Source organism: Octodon degus, unplaced genomic scaffold (assembly GCF_000260255.1).
Source record: "Octodon degus isolate 3935 unplaced genomic scaffold, OctDeg1.0 scaffold00007, whole genome shotgun sequence".
Lineage (NCBI taxonomy): Eukaryota > Metazoa > Chordata > Mammalia > Rodentia > Octodontidae > Octodon > Octodon degus.
The window spans coordinates 4,114,806-4,124,465 of NW_004524583.1; positions in this window are offsets into that span (position 1 = coordinate 4,114,806).

Consider the following 9,660-nt stretch of genomic DNA (forward strand, 5'->3'; position numbering starts at 1 on the left):
AAAGAAAGAGAATTCAGCAAAATGATAGAATAGTAAAAGCTTCTAGAGAAAAGAAACAGATCACCTACAATGGAAAGCCCATAAGAATCGCAATAGATTTCTCAACACAAACCATCAAATCAAGAAACGCTTGTATCCCAGCCAGCATGCAGGTCTAGCATGTGAGTGGGACTACCTAGGGCCCTCCAGATCCTCACTCCAGCCAGCACCCAGGCCCGGCATGTGTGTGGAACTTCCTGCATCAGACAGGCCTAGTGTGGAACCCAGCAACAGAACTCCCTGCAGAGAGGATAGAGGCAAGACCTCCCTAGCTGATCGAGGAGCAGAACATCTTGCCCGAGTGGCACAGTGGGTTCACTTCCAAGGGCCACAGCAGGAAGAAATGGAGCACAGCAGCCAGACCCAAGCACACCCACCTGAACGAGTCTGAACTTGCTAGACCCAGGCCTGGTACTAAGGTAATAACTCTACCAAAGCTCTACACCAAAGGTCAGAAGACAGTGCTATACAAACTAACAAAGAGAAAGAGCAAAATGCATTCTCAGTCCCTGAGCCCACCCAGAAAAATTCAAGAGACAATAGAATAGAAGAAATTGGGAATCACACAGCTGAAATCTTCAAATTTATAGCATCTGAAGTAAAGAACCAACTGCAGGAAGGCTTAGAAGAAATCAGATCAGAAATAATCTCTGAAGTAAAAATAGAAATGATAACTACAGTGAAGAAAGTACAGAGAATCAGAATAGATGGTTTATATCTCAACCTGATAAAAGCCATCCATGAGAAACCAATTACCAGCATCATACTAAATGGGCAAAAACTGAAGTCCTTCACTTTAAAATCAGGAACAGGGCGCTGGAGAGATGGCACAGTAAAATAAGCACTTCCCTGGTAAGTGCAAGGGTCTGAGTTCAATCCCCACTTCTACCAAAAATGAAATAAAATCAGGAACACAACAAGGATGTCCACAGTCTCGACTTCTACTCAGTATATATAGTTCTAGAAACATTAGCCAGAGCAATTAGACAAGATGTAGAATAAGGATTGGAAAAGAAGAAGTTAAATTATCATTATTTGCAGATGACATGATACTCTACATAGAGGACACCAAAAACTGCACCAAGAGTCTTGTAGATTTAATCAACAAATTCAGCAACATAGCAGGATACAAAGTTAATAACCATAAACCAGTAGCATTTTTATAAGCAAACAATGAGCACACTGAGAGAGAAATTAGAGAAAACAGACCTTCCACAATAACATGTAAAAAAAACAGAAAAAGAAATTCTTAGGACTCAGTCTCATGGACATAAAACACACAGTGAAAAATTACAGCACTCTGAGAAAAGAGAATGAAAAGTACTTGAAAAAGTGGAAACATATTCCATCCTCTTGTTGGGCAAGAAAGACCCAACATTGAGAAAATTGCCATATTCTTAAAATTGTTATACAGATTCAATGCAATCCCAATTAAAATACCATTAGTGTACCTCAAAAACCTAGAGAAAGCTACCCTCAGATTTATTTGTAAGCAGAAGAGACTCAGAATATCAAAAGCAAACCTGGAAACAAAGGAAAGGAAGGAAGTATCAAAATTCTTGGCCTAAAATTATACCAAAAAGTTACTGTGATAAAATCAACATCATGTTGGCATAGAGACAGACCTAGAGATCAATGGAACAGATTATAGGATGCAGACACAACTGAAAACACACTCAGCCACCTTATGCTTGATAAAGGAGTCAAATATTTTCACTGGAAGAGACATAGTGTCTTTAATAAATGGTACTGGAAAAACTGGCTTTTCACATGCTTCAGGCTAAAATTATACTCATGTGTATTACCATTCAGTATAATCAAATGGATCAAAGATTTAAATATTAAAACAGAAACACTAAATCTTCTAGAGGAAAATGTAGGTAGATATCTTAAAAACATAGGTTAAGTAGAAAGTTAATAAACAAAATCCAAACTGTGTGGGAAATACTTCGAAGATTCAACAACTGTGATCTTATCTTCTTGAAAACATTCTGAACTTCAAAGGAAATCTCCAACAGAGAAAAAAAAACAACAAAAACAAAAATGAACAAACTGGGAAACAAAATTATAGCTGACTGACTCTGACAAAGGCCTTCTATCTAGAAAATATAACAAATTTTTAAAAGTCATGTCCCCCAAATTCAAATACCCAATCAAAAAATACACATTTCAGATGAATATACACTTTTCAGATGAAGAAATACAAATGGCGAGTAAATGTATGAAAAATTGTTCAAATGTTTGGTTATTCAAGAAATGCAAATTAAAGCAACACTGAGATCCATCTCACCCTAGAAAGAATGGCTAACATCAACAAGTCAGCCAATAAATAAAAAATGCTGGAGGGACTGGTGGAAATAGGAACCCTTCTGCAATGTTGGTAGGAAAGCAGACTGGTGCAATCACTGTGGAAATCAGTGTGGAGATTCTTTCAAACACTCGGATTGGAGATCCCATTCAAGCCAGCTATCCCCATCCTGGGTATTTTTCCAGAAGAACTGAAATCCTCATACCGCAGTGATATACGTGCATCTATGTTTACTGCAGCTCAATTTTTCCAAAACTAAATCCTGGAGATAACCCAGATGCCCATCAACTGAGGAATGAACAATGAAAATGTGGTATTTCTATACCATGGAATATTACTCAGCTATAAAACAAGAGAAATTTGAGACTGTTGGAAAATGGATGCAACTAAAGAATGTGCTCTTATGTCAAATAAATCAGACCCACATATGAAATTAATGAACTTATCCAAAAGGAAAGAGTTAGTGAGTTGAAGATAACAATAGGACAGGGAGCGGGGGAAAGGAATATGACTGTATACAAGCTGAATAATTTGGACAACTGTACTGTGAACCTCTGTTTGTCCATAGAAAAAAGCAGATAAAGCTTAATATATTTTGTTTCCTTTTTGAATTTTTTTCTCCTTTTTCTCTTCTTAATTTCTTATACATTTATTTCTTGTTTCTTTCTTCCAATTTTGTACATTTATATCTGGTAATACGAATATCTGGTTGGAATACAACACTGCATTACAACAAATACTGTGAAATTCAGAATGCTTTGTGTTTTTTTTTCTTTTCAAAGTTTTATTGGTAAACAGATAGCAATGAGACAGTTTCAAATCAAATCGAAAGTACAGTTTCAACAAATAATACACTGCATATATTCTTAGTGGTTAATTGCTGTACAAGATGCAGACTTGTGATCCTACTTACAAACACCATTAGAAAAAATCATTCTATTCATTAAAAGAATGCAACTATATATCTATCCCAACCACTTTGAATACACAGGTACAAAATGGACATTCATAGTTATACCCCAATTTTTTAAGTTCCGTTGTTGACAGAATGCTTTGTTAAGTGAAATTCTGTATCACTTGTATTTTTTGTTTCAATACTATTTTATACTCTCTTTAAAAATAAAAAAATTAAAGCAAAATATACGTTCTATGTTAAATATATTCCCTTGCAAACTTTGACTAAAACAAGGCTGAAGAGTATTGTTTTGCATTAGGTACTATACTTCCTTTACTAAGCAGTAATTTTCCTGTGGAAATATCCCCCCCATCCTATCAAACATATTCCACAGCTTCATGGAACCCTACAGAGGGACAGAAGGAATTAAATATGTAGGGGAGGGATTCCTCTTCTGAAAATTCCTCCCGATGTCTCTATACTACTTCTCTAGTCCTCTGTGCAAAGTTAGTGATAAACAATAATTTTTGAACTCATGTAATTCCAGTTTTGTATGTATATGTGTGTTTATGTGTTTGTGTGTGTTTCCCAAGCTGAAGGTTGAACAGATACTGAAATAGATTACATAATTTGCAGTGAATGCCAAAATCAGCATTATTGTGACAGCATTATGTAGGATTTCTACATTTAGCAATTCTTATTACAATTTATGCCCCTAAAGAGCATCTCTCTGGCAATATAGGTCCTATTATACAAATAATGAGGTATCCAAGTCCTTTCTAACTTCATTTTATGGAGAATTGGTAAGAGGTTTCTCAAATGAAGTTTTATTTCCCCTTTCCTTTTAATTTTTCATGAAACCTGAAGTACAATAGGAGGAATTAAAAAATAAAAACATTAAAGTATGTTTCTCTCAAGAACCAAAAAGGTAACATAAAGGTCAAAAGTATTCACAGAATGATATACTAATGTTAAATTAATGCATTTCCAAAAACACATATATTCATATTTATCCATTAAAACAGAAACAGGACTTTACAATTAATATTAAATAGTTTTGTATTAGCAGCCATTTGAAAAACATCAAGACTTTGCTTTCACTGTGAGTACTGAGAGGTGTTGGCTTGGAACAGAGTGGGAAGCAGGAACCGCAGTCCTCAATGCTAAGCATTTCATTTAAGCATCCAGGAAATCTATGGAGGTTGCAAAAAGATCTGATTTTATATTTAATATGTGAAAGCTTTATGTTCCCAAAAATTAATAATGACTATAACTACAAAATAATAGATTAATTATCATTGTAATGACTACTGTAAAATGAAGTTATAAAACAACTTTAATAAATCAAATAGAAATGAGCAAAGTCTAAAAGAGTTTTGTGCAATTGTGTTTTCATCACTGTGCCAGAGGACGCAATACACTAAGAAGAAATTACTGCAGAAGTATGATCCAAGGTCATTCCTAGGTAAGGAAGTCGTAAGAGGTTCCTGTGACATATCGCCTTTTAAGCACTTCAATACATTCTTCATAAGAGGACTCTTGTTAAAGAATATTAACCAGGGCTGGGAATATAGCTCAGTAGCGCAAGCACCTGCCTGGCAAACATAAGGTTCTGAGTTTCATTCCCAGTAAAAATATTTTTAAAATAATAATAAGAAAATATTGACATAAAAATGGCCCCTTCCAGCAAAAATCTGGATCAAGATAGCTAAGTGGTCCACAGATACTCAAAACTATCAAAGAGTTTCCAAATTTATTCTCCTTACTGAAAGTCCTTGGTTAATGCTGCACCCATGGCATTGGGAACATAGATATTGGGCTGGGGAGAAAGCTCTATGTCACAGCACCTGCCTGGACAATGCAAGGCCCTGTATTCTATTCCTGGTAAAATAAATAAATAAATAAATAAGTAAATAAATATATCACAGATTTCTTGGGGTTATGGTCTCGGGTGCATCATCACCGTAACATGTGCTATGTATTACGACAGGGGAAACCCAGTCAATGTGAGAGCACAAACCACTATCATGTAAGTTAGTGTAGTATCTAGAAAAATGTAAAAAGTATCCAGGAGGACTGAGAAAACATAAGGGACGGGGTACAAATGTAGACAGGATGTTCAAAGGAGAGGAAACTTGATGCAGGGGATTGTGAGATTATGGAGAACATGGTGGAGTCCAATCTGGCTGGACAGGAGAATAAATGGCTAAAGACAGAAACAGCTGAGGATGACAAGGCACACAGGGAAAACACCCTGCACTACCTTGTAGGTCACTTTTATGGGTTGAAATATTTCCCCCAAAAAGATATGCTGGTGTTCCAAACCCCAGTGATTGTGACTGTGAGCTTACTTGAAAATAAAATTTTGCAGATTTAATCCATCTAAATACAGGTTATACTAAGCACGGACCCAGAGAAATCATGAGAAGACAGAAATATATGTGGAGAACTGATGTACATGGAAAAAATGTTGCTGCAGCTATGCTGTCGCAAGTCACAGAATCACAAGAACTGCTGGCAACCACCAGAAGCCAAGAAGCAGGGAGAAAGAACCCACCACAGAGTCTCTGAAAAGACTGCGGCCCTGCCAATAACTCACATGCAGACTTCTAACCTACAGAACCAGAAGAAAATATATTTCTTTTGTTTAAAGCCATCTTCCATGTTTGTGATAATTTATTATGGCAGCCCTAGGAAACTAATTCCTTAGGAGTTTTGATTCAGGCCAAGGAAATGCCATGGTAAGATTTGATTAGGGGAATAGTATTATCAGATTTGCAGTTTAAAAGAATGCCTCTGACTAAACTGGAAAATATAGACTGACAGGAGAGTAAGATTAGTTAAAGAGAAATGGGATGCTGTAGAAGTAAAACTAGAAGTTTTGTAGCCAAGAATTGGACCCATTATATCCCATTAGGGTTATTCTCGTGAAAACACTGCAGCTTCCACTGCTTGGCAGCAATACTGCGGTTCGAATGAAGACGCTTCAAACTGGAAGCAAAAAGCTCCATGATTTCTTTTGAAAAATTTAAGCTGTCTACCACTGTGATAACAGAAAGATTGATTCTGGGCTTGCTTTTTCCTTATTTTATCCCTTGGAGGGATAGAAAACTATCTCTGTAATGTAATTTAGCAATAAGGGAAGCTGTGAAAGCAAATTCTAACCTCCATTTTGGTATGACATTATTCATGATATATGAATTTCCAAACACAAAATGAGTATGCAAAAGGTTCTATGGATTCATACATCTTATATGACCATGATACTCTATAAATGGAATTATTGAGTTACTAGTTTTCTAAGAATTCTGAAACTCATACTTCACTCTTCTCTTATTTTGCTATACAAATAATCTTGAAATTGTGTCAGCTTTGAAAGTTTAATGCTTCTAAGAAACATTTTGCCTCCTTTGTCCTAGTACAGATTTTTATAATTCCTGGATACATAATCCCTGAGACTAGTACACTTGCCATCTGGAGGTCTGTGCACCACCTACGGTCCTTTAACTTCTATCCTTTTCTGCTTAAGCCACTCAGAAAATATTCTATTGTTTGCATGTGAAAATTGTGACTTTTACCCAAGAGAAAATCTATGAAGATCAAAATGGATGTATAGGAATGGTTAGAAGGTAAGTTGCCACAATACATTGTCTCAATAAGCCATGAGAATTTGCATACCACTGAATTATATATAATTGTTCATGGTTTGCGTCGGGTTGTCCCCCCCAAAGGCTCTTGTAGTCATGGGGCAGCTTCAGTAGCTTGCTATATGATTCAGTGCTGTGATCAAGGTTACGAGAGCCCTGGGACAGATACTCTGCATTTGAATCTGAGGAGGGGAGAGGCTAGCTAGCTGCCTGAGGTGCTGCTTCTCCTTCTGCTCTCTGTACTTTGCCACCTCCATGATCCACTACTGTGTGCCGCCATGTGCCACTCTGCCTTGGAGCCAGCTGAGTATGAACTAAAACTTCCACACACTGTGATCTAAATAGCCTTTTCTTTCCTTCATTTTGGGAGTTGGGTATTTGTCCCAGCAATGAGAGAAAAGTAACTAGGACAGTAATTGACCAAGGAAAGGAGCATAATACTAAAAACGTTTTACTGCAATCATCATGAAAACATGCCTAGTTAATTTTCTTTAGAAAATTGGTGTATTCGTAGTGGCCTTATTAAAATGCTTTCATAATTTTTAAGTATAAAAGTAATTACCTTAACCTATATCATCCCCTTCTTCATGGAAGAGGATCTTTCATTGTTTTATAAAGTTTTTTAGTTAAGTCATTTGAGGTGGAATATAAGACACTGGATATCAGTTAACAAAACAGAAGACTGACAAACCGAACTCCACTGAAAATGAGTGTGCATTGGTTGTGCTAGTCAGAAAGGAGATGAGAGATGGGATAACTCAACAAATAGAAGACAAAAACTAAGAGACATGAAATAAAAGATAGAAAAAAACTCCTGAAAGGTTAGAGCTCATAGTGGTAAATAATATTATAGATATTTTTGAAAGGCGGGACAGATATTAATATGGCTACAATAGAAGTTTGCCTATAAAGCTGGTTCTAACCAAGTCTACTGTGCATTTCAAAGCCTTGAATGAGTTCAATCAAAGAACAGTATTCTCTCTGACTCAGTATGGTAGAGAACACAGATGTGTGTGCAGTGATCGGTATGAACCACTGTTTTTTAATTGCTAGAAATTTATTTTTCAGGGCCAGCCAAATAGCTCAGCCAACTAAAGCACCTGCAAGCAGGCGTTGTGGGGGAGGATCCCCGGTCTAGCCATGCCGGCCCCGCCCCCGCAGCGCACTGAACCGGCAATTGAGACGGGGTGTGGTGGTGCACACCTGTGATCTCAGCTCTTGGAAGGCTGAAAACAGGCAGATCACTACTAGTCTGATCTAGTAGTGAGACACTGAATACCCTGTAGACCCTTCCCTAAAATGTAAAAAAAAAAAAGAAAAACAGAAAAAAAGAAACTTATTTTTAAACAATTTTATTTTATTGGAACAAATAAGACAAATTTTTAAAATGAAATAACAGGAGAATAAAAATAGTTAATACTTTGTGTATTGTTTTCTTTAAAGTATTTAATCAGAGTACAAGGTATAGGCATGAAAATTTGTCCAAACAATATTAGTACAACCATTCTTTTTCAATGAACTAAGAGAAACTGGTAATGTAATTATCTTAACTGTCTTGTACATTTTTTCTTTTCCTTATTCTTCATTTTTCTTTCCATCACCACAGTTTCACTTTCCTTTTGAACAGTTTTTTCCCATTTCACTATATATACTGTAAAAGTTTGACCTTATTTACTCTTCCAGTTTCTCATACCAGGGAAACAACATAGTGTTTGTGAATATGTCTGATTTGTCTCCCTGATGAGTATGGTCTCTAGTTGCATCCATCCATTTACTTATAACAGTCCCAAGTTTACCTTACTTTATGGCTGAGTAGTACTCCCTTGTATAGAAAGACCACAGCTGTTTTCATCTGTTCTTCAGCTGATGGGCATTTGGGTTGTTTCCAAGATTTAGCTACTACAAATCATGCTGCCATAAACATGGATGCACATGTATCACAGTGTATGATGCTTTAAATTCTAGTGAGAAGATACCCAGAAGAGAAACAGCTGTGTTGAATGGGACCTCTAATCTCAATTTTTTGAGGAGTCTCCACACTGCCTTTGATAACAGTTGTACCATTCTACACTCCTACAAGTAGTGTACAAGGATTCCTTTATCCCACAGCAAATTTAGCATTTGTTTTTGGTTGATTTCTTGTTGATAGCCAATCTTCCTGGACTAGAATGGAATCTCAGGCTTTAATTTTCATTTCTCAAATAACCAATGATGTTGAACATCATTTCATATACTTATTTACTATTTGTATCTTTTAATTCATCTGTGATGCCCATTTATGGACTGGGCCTTTGAATATGGGGAGTCTGATTTTTTGGATTCTTTATTGGTTCTAGATACAATTTTTTGTCTGAAGAAAAGCCGGATAAACATTTTCTCACTGTGGGGGTTATCTTTTTTCTCTGATGGTGATATTCTCATTGTCCAAAATCTTTTTAATAAGATAAGATACCAGCACTTGTTTCTTTGTAGTATTTCCCACATATTCTGGGTTTTATTCATGAAGTCTCTGTCTATACCAATGTCTTAAAGATTTATACCTACTTTCTCTTCTGGTAGATTTAGTGTTACTATGTGATGGAACACTCTATAGACATCTACTAAATTCATCTGTTCAGAGGTTTGGTTCAATTCTGATATGTCTTTGTTATTTTTTTTGTTTACTTCATTAATCTATTTGTGAGAGTGGTGTACTAAGGTCCGATATTACAATTGCATTCATGCTTATTTTATTTTCCATTCCATTAATATCTGTTTTGTGCAACTGGGTA